Genomic DNA, 15,195 nt, shown 5'->3' on the forward strand with positions numbered 1-15,195 from the left:
TCGTTGCTATAGTAACATTGTTGCTGCTAACTTTAGCTGCGGCTACACTCGCGACCGGGTGCTTTGCATTTATGTGGCTAAACTTAAGCTGCTTCGCTGCTAAGAAAGTCCTTTCTAACTTTATCAATGGTGCCATCGGGGCATTTTGGAAATGTAAATTCCCCTTTTACTGGACCGACAACTTTCACATGCTCCTCCATTATCACCCCCCCCCCCAACTGTCCAGCTACAATGAGAGTCTACCAGCGTAGCTAGACACGCCCACACACAGAGACAGCCAATCAGTGTCCACAGTGTACAGATTAAAAAATAGATTAAGCGATTAAAAACAATAATGCCTGTAATGAATTAATCACAATCAATGCGCTAATTTGACACCCCTAGTTCTGCTCACAGAATAATACGTTTATTGTCAACACAAGCAGAAGCTAGACGCCACCAGATTGGACTAGAAATGATGTTGCTTTTATAGACAGTGTGTGATATGGGAAAGGAAAAGACAAGATACTGTCTGTATTTTATGTTTAAACCAACAGAACAAAAAAAAACAACAACTGTACTCTTTCCACTTCTGTCCATGTTTAATAGCTGTGAATGTAAGGTGTTTAGATAAGCCAGTACTTCAAACAGCATACTGTATTTTAGCTTCAGTTCTGTTTTGAATGTCAGCACTCCCTGCAAATTAAGGTTTTTAATAGATTTACACTTTCAAATAATTTAACGTTAAACCCATCATCTCGTCTGTATTGCTGTTCACACTGAAGCAGCACAGAAGAACAAAAAATAAATGCAATGGTTTAAGTGGTCCCTGAGCCAATACTTTTTGTTTTACATGCACACCATACCACTGAGGTTTTTGAGTAACAAGAGCAAACAAAAGAGAGTAGAAATAACCACTCCAAAAGAATTGCATTGATTTTCAGTGACTTTCTTCACAGTGTTATTAAGCATGAACTCTGTAATGTCTCCTCAAAGTGAAGTATTATATTTAGTGGTTTCAAAGCACTTCATGTGCATCAAAGGTCACCTGCAGAGATTATGACTGTGTAGCACGACTGGTTTGAAGGGTGTATATAAGGGTTTTTTTTTTTTGGGTTATGTTTGGAGTTTGTTCTCATGCTGAGACTGAGTCATTGCCAGAATCTATTGTCGCGGCTGTGAATTCAAGCTGTATAGCTGCCATTCTCTGTGCAGTAGCAGGCTGCAAACCCTTCGGGGCCATCTACGTCTAACAATACAGAGCAGAGGAACAAATTCACAAAAATATAGAGGCAGTTAAAAAAACAACTGACCACCACCTTTGAGGAATGACCCAAGAAAGCCATTAGGGATCAGCATCACAAGCTAATAGGATGAGACACTTCACGTTACCATGCAAACCTGCACAGCATGCCAAACTCTATGACTAATGCTGGAGTTTAACCAGCAACCTTGGCCAGATGTTGGGACTGATAAAAAGAGCTTAACTGAGATGCTTTTCTTGCTTCATCTATCTGTCTTTGGCTGGTGTAAAAAAAAAGAAAAAAGCTGCAGCGCCTCCTGTTCTTCCCTTCTCTTCCTCATTGCCTCTCTCATAAATCCTGAGTGATGTCTCCTCTCCACTATTTCTGTCATCCCCACCTGAATGCATTTTCCGCAAGCAGCATGATGTGAAAAATGACAACAACAGAAGTGGGCCGAAGGGGAAGTGTCGAACTTTGCAACGGTAATATCATGCTAATGGTGTTTCCAGAACTGTTATATTACTGTCGGTTGAAAATGATTAGAAACAGTGTGACGGTCTGGATTCACACGGAGGGTATGATCCTGAAATTTAATTCCAGTGCAGGATACTGTACATGTAGTTTTGCTCTCAAGTCATTAATCATTTTGTCGCTGTAGGTCCCACATTTGTCAGCTTTCGGATGACGTGGTTTGGAACGTAACTGATTGCATCAAGCGCTGCCGGTTCCATCGCAGTTCAAGTCATGCTCCGTTGGGAGCCTGTTTAATGAGAGACCCAGTGCCGATCTCCCCCTCTTGTTTTGTCCAATTAGGCTGAAAGATGGCCAACGCCTGCCTGTGATTGGCTCCGTCAAAGGCAAGTGTTGAGCAGCAGCATGTTATCCCATGAAACAGCCTGGTGACAGATGATCTCTCGGACATGTCACTGCGCTGCAATCGCACACTTCACAGGACATTCGGGGTATTTGGATTAGTAATCCTCCCATCTCTGCACCTTGTGGCTCCATCCTCTTTTCTTCTCTTTTCTTGAATCTTTGCATGTCTGATTTCCAAATGTAATCCCCAAGCATGACAGAAACTTCCCTCTGAGAGAATCCAAAGCAAACACTGTGTAAACAAGGTGAAAGAACATGGGCAATCGCTAAGAGAGATTTATATAATAATAACTCCTGATGCACTTTTAACAGACTTTGAAATGAAGACAAATGGGAAACTATACAAAGATGAGGGAGGACAGTGGAGGAAGCCTACAAAGGGTGATTCATACCTCCAAAGTAGAGGAAATAGCAGGGAGTGATTTAGTCACAAGAAGAGGAAGTGAGGTTGTCCAAGCGCTGGGAGACTTGGACAAACGGCTATTAAGAGAAGAAGCAGCTCGGCCCCCTGCTGCACCCTCTTTTTCTTTTTTCATTGGCGTGTTGAACGGACCCATTTCTCACCGTCTTCCACAGAGGACATCTGCCAGAGAGACACAGTGGGGCATCCAGCCTCTCAACCAAAACCCGAGTGAGGAGAGCGGGGATGTGCACGTAGGAGTGCACATCCTCCACCGGCACGTACACATGTGTGCAGCACTTCGGGAGGCGCAGACTCCTGCTGCCAGATCAGCTTCAGTCAGCTGTGAAATTCCTATGATTGGTGTGGTGGTCGCTCCGTAGGGGTACTCATCCGTGTGTACAGTGTGTATGTGTCATTTTGGATCTGCATTATTGCCTGTAAGCTTGTGTGTTGCTGAGCGGGGGCTGTGGTGATAATGTTAGAGCAGGTTGTTCATTGATCACAGGGTTGGCGACCCGGTGATCTCCCATGGCTCCCAATAGCAGACCAGTCTCACATGGGATTTCCTAAATCGTTGGTGCATGTGAATCGGAAAAACATTGCATAGATGCTTTTTGCATTTTTCTTTTTTCCTGAGCTTTTATACTTCTGGATATTCTAACCTAGAGGTGTTATTATTAGCTGAAATAGTCATGGTTTCTGTTAACCTGAGGGTGTCCATGGTACAGGCTGAGTGAGACGGTAGCTATAGAATTACATAATCACTAAGGGCACTGATGCATAATAAACTCAGTTTATTACACAGATAAATCAACAGCTCCATGAGGATGAAGACAATAAACGTTACCATTAATAGATACTGTAATTGAGAGTATAAGAGAGGACTGATCACAGAGTGGGACAGAGGAGGCATGCAGGTGAGACGAAGCTAAAGCTGGATATGCTGCAGTGGTAGGAAATCCAAAACAGTGGCTCATCTAGAAACAGAAGGAAAGGTTATCTCAAAAACAAAAATACATTGCATGATTCAGAATGCATTGTTGCTGTGGATATTGTAACACCTTTACATCATATAAGATTCAAAGTATGAATAAAGCTTACTCCGCCTTTCCTCAGTTCACACTTTAAGCTATCCCAACCCAGACCAGCATGAACAAATGTTCTGGTGCTGCTGGAAGAAGTTTGTCCACCACCACTAATGCTTGTTGGGAACCCCAAACATGACCGCAGCTTTGCTTTCACAAGCAAACGTCAAGCACATGCATGTCACCAAGGCTGAAAAGGGAAGGTAAAGAGGGAAAGAAAATTGATGCAGTTTTAATGTGACAACAGTGAACATTTATAAATCATTACGTTGGTGTCAGGGCATCGATCCAGGACCACTCCATGTCTGCTGTCTGCAAAGCTAACACCATCATTTAAGACTCCAGTCTTATATTCTTATGCACATTGTCCCAAGTTAAAGATGATAATCAACATATTTTTTAGGTTAAAAAAGCTGCACTTACTAGCTAGCCCAGTATATGTTGTACAGCGTAACATGTAAAGGTCAAACGTTAAACATTAAGAGCACAAAGACGGGGAGGACATCAGGTGATGTTTCCAGATTAGCCCTGTTGCCAGCACAACCGCGCATATGTGCCAGAAGCTTAACTACTTTTTGAAATGTTATCTTAAGTCTTTAGTAAACAGATTATCTATGTTGATATAATTATAGTTGTTGAACCTCACTAGTGCACATACTGAAAACACGTGCCCTCGGAGCACACCTCGTCATCCATGAACGCTGTTCTTTGAGCTCACCATGCAGAAACGCTCTCCTGCAACTGTCGTATTCCACTTGCAGGTGTTTTGCATGCTAGAGACAAATGCGCATGCTAGATTTACACATTAAACCCATGAAAATCCTGTAAATAGCTGCCCTGTGTACTGCCTAATGGCTTCCACTACTAGATCAGATTTAAATGAGGAAAGCTGTGACCTGCATCGTCTACATCATCTGGAGAGAGAGCATGTGTGTTTGTGTGTGAGGGGAAAACATGGGCAACGTTTTTCTGGGTGTAATTAGAGCCTGATTAGTGTTGAGACAAGCTTAGCCTTTCAAACGACCCAATTACTGCACGTGAAGAGGGTGGAGGTTATTTTTGCGTTTGGTCTTTTCTCTGTCACACTAACACACGTTCACTTCTACTAACCATAGCTGTGTGTGTACATGTATATTTTAATGGGCTGTTATGTTATTTGCTGAACAGATGTCACAATGGCGGGCTGTGTGGGGCGGGGGGGAGTTGCAAAAATTAGACCTCTGGGGCAGTCAAACAGTAGAAAATGGACCACCCTGGTCCAGTGCTAATTAAAATACCTAAACTTAATTATTCCTTAAAATGTAGCTTGCAAGCAGGCTTAGAGATGTGAGATACTCCTGGAGGTAGTTTGTGGTAATGAACATTTAATTCTTTTTTTTTCCTTTAACACTGCTTCCCTGCTGGAATAGACAAGCAATACCACTGTGCTTGAGATTCCAGGGTGAAGGAATTTCTGTTTTCATTTTACAATATTTAAGGTACTACCACCACTGGGTTTTTATGCATCAAAGACAGCTATAACCCAGTCTGTACGTTTTCATTTCCCTGTTTTTACATACTTCACAGGAAATGACAATTCTGAACACATGGTGGTACGTTCAAGGACACATAGTGACCAAACTGTCAGAAACCATTGCATCCAGTAGTTATGTCCTAATGGAACTGAAACTAGAATAAACACCAGTTTGCTGCAACGTTACATCCCATCACTTGTTGTTTTATGAGGACAAAACTTGTATACGACCGAACATAAAGAAATAAAGAAAATAGTTGAATGGCAACTTGAAGAACTATAAAAGGAATTCTACCCTTTCTTGAAAGACGGTTCTTCAAAAACATCAAGCACATGCAACCAGTCAGGTTTAAAAAGAGCTAGCTGAACCAAGGAAGCCGAGGAAGTCAAGCATTGACTAATGTCCATCTTGTCTGAACGGTAACGGTAATAGTAACTTCACTAATGTCTGCTTATTGAATGTCTGAAATTCAACACGTCATTTATAGTATAATATGAGCTATTTGCCACGAATAAGTAGTGGAACAACAAGCATTTTTGGTATTTCGGTATTTGGAGAGATTCCAATGTGCAAAATGTTTTAGGATTAACTTTCTAAAACATCCTCTGAACAATATGACAGAAACGACATCTCTTCTACATAACCTGATGTTACTCCTACTTTGTACGGTCAGCAAGTTTTTATTTTTTATTTTTTTTCTAATCTGTTTAGGGTCAAATCTGGGAAGACTTTGTAAAAAATAACTTTCAAAAACTATGAAATAGTAATTCCTGGGACTAAAAGAATCAGTGATGCAGCGCTGGGGGTATTGACCCGATTTGTCTCCACAATGAAGATGGATGCAATAGTTATGTACTGTATTACGTGAGAGGGGAGGATTATTTACAGCAGGGATATTTCTGCTGTGTCTTTGAAGAAATGATGCCATTTAAATCTCTCATTAACTCTGGCAGAGATTTATCATCATTTGAATGAGCAATGCTAAATGATCTTTGGGATTATGCTAAACTAAATCAACCAGTAACAAGAGAGGAGCTGCATTGAGTGCCTGACCCCCCCCCCCCCCTACATCTTTCACCCCATCTCGCTCCTTGCCTCCTTGCTGTTTTTTTAAAGTCTCTCAGTTTTTATTTGCGCATTTATTGGTTAAACACCTAATCTCGATTATGCGCCTCACAGAAGGTCACAGGATTGCTGGCAGTTTGACGGAAGTCACACTTGTGTTGTGTGCAGAACAGGCAGACATTCACACACCTATCTATATAACCGTCTGAGCTTCACGCTAGAGCCCTGTCATCTCCATCATCCTTTTTTAGCTACAGTCTCACTCGTCCTCTGCTCTTTCCCTCCCACACTGTCGTGCTGTGCCTCTCTTTTCCTGCTTCGTCTTTCATGTTATAAGAGTTTCTCATTCCCTTTTCCTGTGAGCATGATATTGCCTGTCCCTCCTCTAACTGGCTCCCCATCTCTCCTCTTCCTGCCTTCTCTCACTTTCTGCTGGTGTTTGCCCGAGTGAGTGGCAGGTGTCTCCTGCAGATGCCAAGTCGTTCCTGGAAGGCGGTTGTGACGATGGCCTGAGGAGCAGCATGTGTGCTCGTGCTGCTTTTTTTTCCTTCCTTTCTTTTTGTGTTTTTTTTGTCTGCATATAATTATCGCCGTGGAGGAATGAGAATGAGAGAAACAAGGAAAATTAAAGCGGCAAGCAGCGATGAACGGGCCCTCGCACCCTTGTGCACGTTCAGGCTGCAGTGGAAGCTTGTATGACTTGCATGTGGATTCTTCAGGCCTGGACATTTAGCGGATGAAACTAGCGACGACAAACCATTCAAAAGTTATGGCAGAAAGTAGGAACTATCAGATATCGACCAGTCAGATGAAGGGGCGGGGCTAATTTGCACCAATTATGGTCAAGGACTCAAAACCGAGTCCGATGACACCACCCAGAAGTCTTTATCACAACCCATTCAAAAGTTATGGCAGAGAATAGGGACCATCAAATATCGACCAATAAGAAGAAGGGGCGGGGCTAATTTGCACCAATTATGGTCAAGGACTTAAAACCATGTCCGATGACACCACCCACGAGTATTTATGTCAAACCATTCAAAAGTTATAGCAGAAAATAGGGAATATCAAATATTGACCAATCAGAAGAAGGGGCGGGGTTAATTCAGGCCAATGAAGGTCAAGTACTCAATACCGAGTCCGATGACACCACCCACGAGTCTTTATGTCAAACTGCCAGTGTGATGATGTCAGATACAACCCGACTCAGACACTCAGAGCCTCGGCAGAGTAGTTACAGAAAAAGTATCTACTCGGCACTTTAGACCCCTAGTGGAGAAGCGTAAAACCGAGGTGAGGCAAGTCGAGTCGGGCTGAGTAGGTACTAGTGGAAAAGCGCCATAAGGCAGCTGCCTATGTCTTCCCCTCTTTGCATGGTGTTAATAAACACTTGAATGCCCCAGAACGGCAAAGTGCCAGAACATCTGCTTTTAAAGTCTCCATACTTGCTGATGATCAGTTCAACAAGGGGTGATGATTAACAGGGATTAACAGTGAATAACAGTGCCCAAGGATGTAAGTCCTGTTGAAGCTGTCAAGAAGCAGTTAGATAAATAATTGCATAATGAAAAAAAACACACATGATGTTGTTCATCTGGGGATGTGTTGGTCTTTTAGTAAGACGCCTTATGACCACATGACCTTTCTAATCCCAGGAGACTGACCTCTGAAATGCTAGAATAGTATGATTTGGCCAGAACTATTGCCACTTTTCCATTAGTCTCGCCTCAGCCCGGCGCGGCTCGACGCGGCTCCACCCGTGTGTTTTTCCACATCCAGGGGAGAAGTGGGCAGGTTGGGGTGAAGCTGCTGTGATGTACTCGATTGCGCAACCGCTTTGTTCATGTCGGCGCTGATCAGAAATCAGATGGAGCCGCGAGCGGCTGAGAGTAAAACAGCCCGTCTACATCCCTTTTTTAATTCTCTCGTCAGCCACCAGGTTTATGAACATCTGCACCTCAGAGTTGGATCACCAAACAGACGTTTTGCGCTTTATAATAAAATCGCTGCGAGTCGCCTCGCGCTGACTCCCACTTCCTGATTTAAACGTCTGACGGCCCCGACCAATCAGTGGCACGGAGGGTGATGACGGCCCCGCCCCCGACCAATCAGTGGCACGGAGGGTGGTGACGTCGGAAATAGTCCCTGCTCAGCCCTGAGATAGAACCTCGCCAGAATGGTTACAGAAATAGTATCGGCTTGGAGCGGCTCTACCCGCCTCAGCCCGAATGCAAAAGCGCAAAACGGGGCCGTGGCGGGTAGAACCGAGGAGAAGCGAGACTAGTGCAAAAGGGCGATATGTGGCTGTTCCCTCTCTTTGATTGGTCCTGATTAGGTCGATATGGTTAAACAGTGCTAAAGCACACATGACTGATCTTTCACCCTTAACAAAATTGATTCGTTTTGAATATTTAGGGCCCGAGCACTGACAGTGCGAAGGCCCTATTGTATGTCACAACTTAAAGAAAAGTCTCTTGGCGCCATGGCCGAAATCGAACAGGAAGTCGGCCATTTTGAATTAATCGTGTAATTTTGGTGCAATTTATGCCATTTCTTCGGCCGCTTCTTCGCCCGAACCGTAACGTGCACCCAGGTGTGTTATACATCAAAATGTGCATCTCGATCCTGCGATGATGCGCATTACCTTTCTCAGTCAAAAGCGTTTACCTTGGGGATGAGAGATGCCAAAAAGTGCGCCCCCCTTCATCTGATTGGTCCATATTTGATAGTTCCTACTTTGTGCCATAACTTTTGAATGGTTTGACATAAAGACTCGTGGGTGGTGTCATCAGACTCGGTTTTGAGTCCTTGGCCATAATTGGTGAAAATGAGCCCCGCCCCTTCTTCTGATTGGTCGATATTTGATAGTCCCTATTCTCTGCCATAACTTTTGAATGGTTTGATATAGAGAGTCGTGGGTGGTGTCATCTGCTAAATGCTCAGGCCTGAAGAATCTACATGCAAATCATACAAGCGCTTCCACTGCAGCCTGAACCATGAACAAGGGTGCAAGGGCCCGTTCATCGCTGCTTGCAGCTTTAATTGCATAAATTTTTTGACTGCTTTGGATATGTTTTTCTCCAACACTGCTGTTCAGCTTGATGGGTCAGGCGCAGCCACATCCTCTTTGCCCTGGTCTGCATCAGACAGTGGACACCAGTGTGGTGGCAATGTGGTGGAAAGGAATTCACTTTATTTGAAATACTGAAGATATTAATCCATACACTTTAGTGGCTGAGTGGAACCTAGACTCAGATGGAGAAGCCTCTGTTCACTAAAACAACGGACTGACTGTCAAATGGTGAGTGAAGTTAGTATGCTTTATTTATGTTTGGCAGTTTTTAAGAGCCAGCGGGTGACACAGTGTTTGTTTTCCTTTATGCTAATGAGAACTCTCCCTCTGTACTGACAAGTCCACTCTGTGCTGGAGGTTTGAAGGGGCTGGAGTCGCTTTGTTGAAGAAAACATGGGATGAATGCACAAACCACATTTTCTCCCGAGCTTCTCGCCAAGCTGCACGTTTTACTTCAATACTGCAACATTGCGGCTGTTCCCCAGAAGGCTACAACACTCAGGTTTTTATAGTTTCTTTCCTGCAAAAACTAATTAAGATAACCTCAACCTCACATTTGTTGGCCATCTTTCTAACACGTTTAGTTGTGATGGTGTCACAATTTGATTGTAAAGAACCTACAACATGCGGTCTGGGAGACTGGAGTGCAAAACCATGATTGTATTAATCCTAAAGTACTGTCATGGTAGGATATTCAATGAAACAAAATAATTTACTCATAAATGAGGGATGAAGACAGCAGGCAGGAGAGCAAAACACACCAAAAAAGGAAGCTAAACCAGAAATCACATATAAGGGGGAAAAACTTCAAGATCAAAATCACAGGTAATATCAGACAACATCTAAAAAAAAAGAAGAGAACTAGACCAGACTTATGAAACAGATGATGCAAAAGTTGCAGTGAGAGTCAGTTTGACTTCATATGGAGGCGTCTACGTGATTTGCATGATGATACAGTAACCACTGTGCAAAGTTCAGGGAGCATCTGCCAGGTTAGCTGTGAATGGCTACCATCACAACCACAGCTTGTTACCTGCAGTGTTCCTTTCAAGCACAGAAAGCAGAATACTGGCACCTGCAGGGGGAATAATATTAGAAAAAAATAGAAAATAATGAAATCAAGGCCTTTCTTCCAAACAGAAAAAGTTTTCCCAGTTTTGTGGGGAGAAGCGGGACTAATCAGAGGCCTTGGCCACATCCAGCACCTTTAAGATGATTTGGAAACATGACCATAAGTCAGTTTAGATTACCCAACATCAGTGTCCAACTTCACTAATGCAAATCCCCTGCAGCCAGGCTCAAAGTTTTCATGAAAAGCTTTGCCACTTCGAGGAAAGCTGTTATGGCAGCAGATTATTTGTTACAAGTACTTTTTGGAGCATTTAAGCCTTTATGACTGTTGAGTTGAGAAAAGCAGACGTTGTGGTTTACTTCCAGCATTGTAACCTCTGAGCTGTTCTTTTGCTCACAAACCTTTTTGCTGAATGTCTTGGCCTAGCAATAGAGACAACTCCATCCTTTACAAGACACATTCCAGATGACCGAGTTGTGTCAACGGCTAAATGCTGGTGGGAAGTCACTTTATTTCAAGCACGTCCTCTACTCAAAGACCATCCTCTCAATTTTCAGTCTGTAACTGTAAACACTAAACGTTCGAGCAGAGATGAGCAGGAGTCAGCACACATTTGCCTCAGATGTGAAACACATAAACACTACTGTGCATGATGAGGAAAGCAGAAAGCGAATATAATTGGAAAGAATGAAAGAGGTAAAAGGGGAAGTCAGATATAAATTAATGATTAAAATAAAGAGATAAAGAATGAAAGACTGCAGGGGTAAACAAAAGGTAACAAGGGATAAAAAGGAATTGGAAATGCAAACCAATGCTAGGAGCACTATTACCGTACAATTATTTGTCAAGCAGACCCGTTCTGAGGACAATTTGGATAAAAAAAAAAAAAAAAAAAAAAAAAAAAAACAGGACCAGTGGGATCAACTTGACGGGTAGTTTTTTGCATTTTAAACTTGCATTACAAATTAAATAGTTACAATCGTAGTTTGGGGGACAACTAAAGTTGCAACTCTTCTTCTTATGAGATGGGACCCTTACAATATCCAAGGAACAATTAAGTTTTACTACCATGCCCTTTCAGAGAGGCAAAACCAAAGGAAAAGAGGAAAAAAGACCCTCCACTCAGGAAATGACCCCTTCACTTCAGTCAGGTGCTGTTATTGATTCTCAGGGAGAATTCAAAGTACAAGATGTACATTTCACACACTTGTACACGCAAAGTAGCAATCAGCAGCTTTACACCCAATTAACAAACACAACAGGAAGGGAAGAGCAGCACACAGAGAAAGATATCAGTGACAGAGGCCGGTAGGGATGTTAAGAGAATAATGCCGGAGAACAAACACGACGTGACAAAGGGTGATGCAGATGTGTTGATAAAGCAAAGAAGTACACTAAAGGAGGACGATAACAGCTCAACGCCTGATTAAAATCATTCTGGCACGATGCAAGACTGAATGCCTGCTGTGCTGCGTGCTACAGCGAAGAGCAATAACTTTTGATTAACCAAGTTTATCAACTTATAAGCTCCTCGGGACAACCACAAGTAATAAATGTGACTATAATATACTGTATTAATCAGCCTACTCCCAACTTTTCATGGTTTGCGGGTGCACAAGTGCATATGGATTGGTATACTTTGAGCATGCATGTGTTCTGCAGGACTGGTATTTTTTCCTCCTAACATCAGATATGAGCGGTTACAAAGCACATGGTTCCTATGCTCAGATGTTCTCAGATCAGTTCCAGGCCGCATTCATATGTGGAAATGAATCAGATGCAGTATGACTAGAATTAGGGATTCCCCGATACCGATATTGTATCGGTATCAGGGCCGATACTGCTCTCATATACTCATACTCATACTCGCAAAAATTCTCCGGTACCACGCAGTGGCAGTCAGCGTGGTGATGAGAAGAGAGTGATACCCGTGAGTGAGACTGGCAGCGCCGTTTCAGGCAAGATAGCGACAATTAATGCGAGCGGGATGTCAGCAGTGTGGACATATTTCAAAATAAGGGACGACAGAAGCAAGGCAGACTGCAAGCTACGTGCTGCTAAAGTGTCAAGAGGAGGAAAGGAGAATATGTTGTTTAATACCAGCAACTTGATAAAACATCTCAAGGCGCATCATAAAGCTGAGTATACGGAGGTTGCTAATGCTACTGCAAGACCACAACAGCAACATTAGCTCAGGTTCTGCAAAAGTGGCAGACAAAGGCAAGAGACAACCGTTAAAATAACGGAGGCTCTAACCCGTTATGTAGCGCTGGATGAGCAGCCACTGTCAGTTGGAGAAGACGAAGGATTCCGCCGTCTGCTCGACGCACTCGAACCGCGATATGATGTTTCATTGATATGTTATATGTTTGATATTTTCTTAAATGTGAAGACGGTGCCAGTGTGGAGACTTTTTTATTTACACTGAAAGATTATTGTTTTGTTTAAAGGAGCATGAGGCAGGATGGAGCCAGGTTTTATGAAAAAAATCTGTATACATTTTAAGTTTTCTAGTAATAATGTCAGATGAAGCGTTCCAAACCCAAAAGAATGATTCCTCTAGTGTATCTCTCCATTGCCTTGAACAGGCTGTGTGCTGCAAAATGTGCTGCAATTCGGGCCCAAATTTCCCGCGCTGGGCTGCGGATGTGACGTCACATGACGCTGCATGCACGTTCTCCCCGTTCTCCTGTGCCGGCTTCACTGTTGGCTGCAGTACCCCCAACGGCCGTCGTGGCGAAGGGTGGCGCTAGAGAGTCTCATTTCTTAAAAGGAGCCTCATGCTCCTTTAAAATAGTTATTCTACTCATTTTATTTATTTTTATTGAATTTATCTGTTGCAAATAAAACCTGTCTTCCAATTCATTGCACTTTTCAGTGCATTTTTAGCCTAGTTATCTTTGTGGTAGAAGTATCGTATCGGTACTCGGTATCGGCAAGTACACAAATTAAGGTACTCCTACTCGGTGTGAAAAAAATGGTATCGGGGCATCCCAACTATGATATGTGCACGAGTCTGCCATCTGAGTGGCCGGGTCGGATTTTCTCTGTTCCGAGGACTCAGACGTCCTTGAAATGGGTTCATTGGTGAGTTGCGTCGACACAGGTGGACAGGCTCTCCTCTGTCTTCTCCACTGTTCCACCTTTCTTTTTGTTCTTCTCAGAAGTGATATTGGTCCCAAAAAAAACTAGAACTTTTGATCAGGTTGTGTTGAACTGGAAACTGGGCTGTGGTTTCAAAGTTAGCCTCTTCTTCCTCCAGCAATCCAATTAGCACGGAGCGTGAGTGTGCATGGTCATTTCTTTCATTTGGATGGACAGCTCACCTGTCCAACGTATACCCCATCTCTTTAGGAGGAAATAAAATGACAAAACAGATGAACGTCAAGTTGTATATAGGGTCTTAATGATTTGCATATGATATCTTTGCGTATTTCTTTCTTCTTTTCCTTTCTTCTTTGTGTGTAAACAGATATAAAATGTGCAGTAATAAGTCATAAGACATTTTTGACTTCTTTAATCATACATCTTTAAAAAGTTTAATTTTACATTAGTTTGATGTTAAATTATTTATTCTTTGGCATTAAATGGTGGAAACGTGCATATGTCCACAAATAATTAAGTAGTTGGTCCTCAAAGCTCTGTATCTATGAATATTCATTAATTCAAACAAAATTGAAGTTTTGCACCATATTTATTTGCTGTGGGTAAATGAAAGAAAAGAAGATGAGGTGTCACTATGGCAGCTGCATTTTTTTTTATGTAAAGATCATACTTGTCAAATGCAGCATATGCCTCTCATAAAATGCCACATGCATGCAGGACGACCTACTGACAAACATACTGTACATATATATGATGTTACCAGTGGCACCGGGCCACACAGACATGGCATAACACTCCTGTGTCCTCTGCTGACATTAGAGAACATGTTGTTCTTTAACTGAGCAGATCTGTCCTGACCAAACTGGCGTCTGTCCCTCACATCTGTCCATATCACCGACACAGACGTGCCTCTCTATATACTGTATGCCAGTTGATATCATTCATCAGCTTGCCTCTTCCTGCTGTTCTAACTGAAGACTCACAGCAAACAAAATGTTGACTATTACATTTTTTTATTTTGACTTTGATTTTGGATTTATTTATTTTTGATAACAGGTCTAAAGATACTTCATAATGATCAGAATGATCCTCGTCAAGGCGTCAGATTAAAGTACATTTATATTGGAAAAGACAGACATGGACCATCTCAACTGACCTCAGTGTCTGCTGTCTACATGTTCACATAGTCATCCCTGCAGTGTAATAGTTAGCCATTGTGTCTCTCCTTTCTCTGGTCTTCATTCTCTCTTTTCTCTTTTCCTGCTCTGCCCAGCTGCCCCCCTTATGATCCAGGTCCTGGTCCAGGTTTCTTCCTCCTAAAGGGGAGTTTTTCTTGCCACTGTTTGGCTTAAGGTTTTCCTCCCACTAGGGGAGTTTTTACCTGCCATTGTTTATGTAATAATTGCTCGGGGGTTTATGTTCTGATCTCTGGAAAGATCCTAGACTAGAGACAACTTCTGTTGTAATAGATGCTATATAAATTGAATTGAATTGAACAAGATTGGATGCAACATGATATAAAAGAGTATTATTTCTGGCTCTGTTCAGAAATGACTCCCAGTATCTACTCGTCTCTGCCCTCAGCCCTTTCTTCTTCTTCTTCTTCTACACCGGGGACGATGCCTACTCGGCCTGATGCCGTGGGGACTGCCCTGCCGGCCGGCCGGCCCTGATCTGGGCGGTTCCCCCGTGGTGATGCCCTTATGGTCATTGGTGGGGGGTGCTCCTGGTGTGGATAGATAGATCCCCATCGTTCCTCTGGCTTCCTCCTCAAGCCAC

At 42.9% G+C, this 15,195-nt stretch overlaps 2 protein-coding genes across 2 annotated transcripts in view; one reads left to right on the forward strand and one right to left on the reverse strand.

Annotated features, from left to right (window-relative positions):
- taok1b (TAO kinase 1b) overlaps positions 1 to 15,195 on the reverse strand; it is a 377,870-nt gene that overhangs the window by 300,888 nt on the left and 61,787 nt on the right. The window lies entirely within an intron of this gene.
- The window catches only part of LOC133459635 (reticulon-4 receptor-like 1), a 136,886-nt gene that overhangs the window by 114,035 nt on the left and 7,656 nt on the right, over positions 1 to 15,195 (forward strand). The window lies entirely within an intron of this gene.

The sequence above is a fragment of the Cololabis saira genome, chromosome 14, assembly GCF_033807715.1.
Source record: "Cololabis saira isolate AMF1-May2022 chromosome 14, fColSai1.1, whole genome shotgun sequence".
In the NCBI taxonomy this organism is placed as follows: Eukaryota; Metazoa; Chordata; class Actinopteri; order Beloniformes; family Belonidae; genus Cololabis; species Cololabis saira.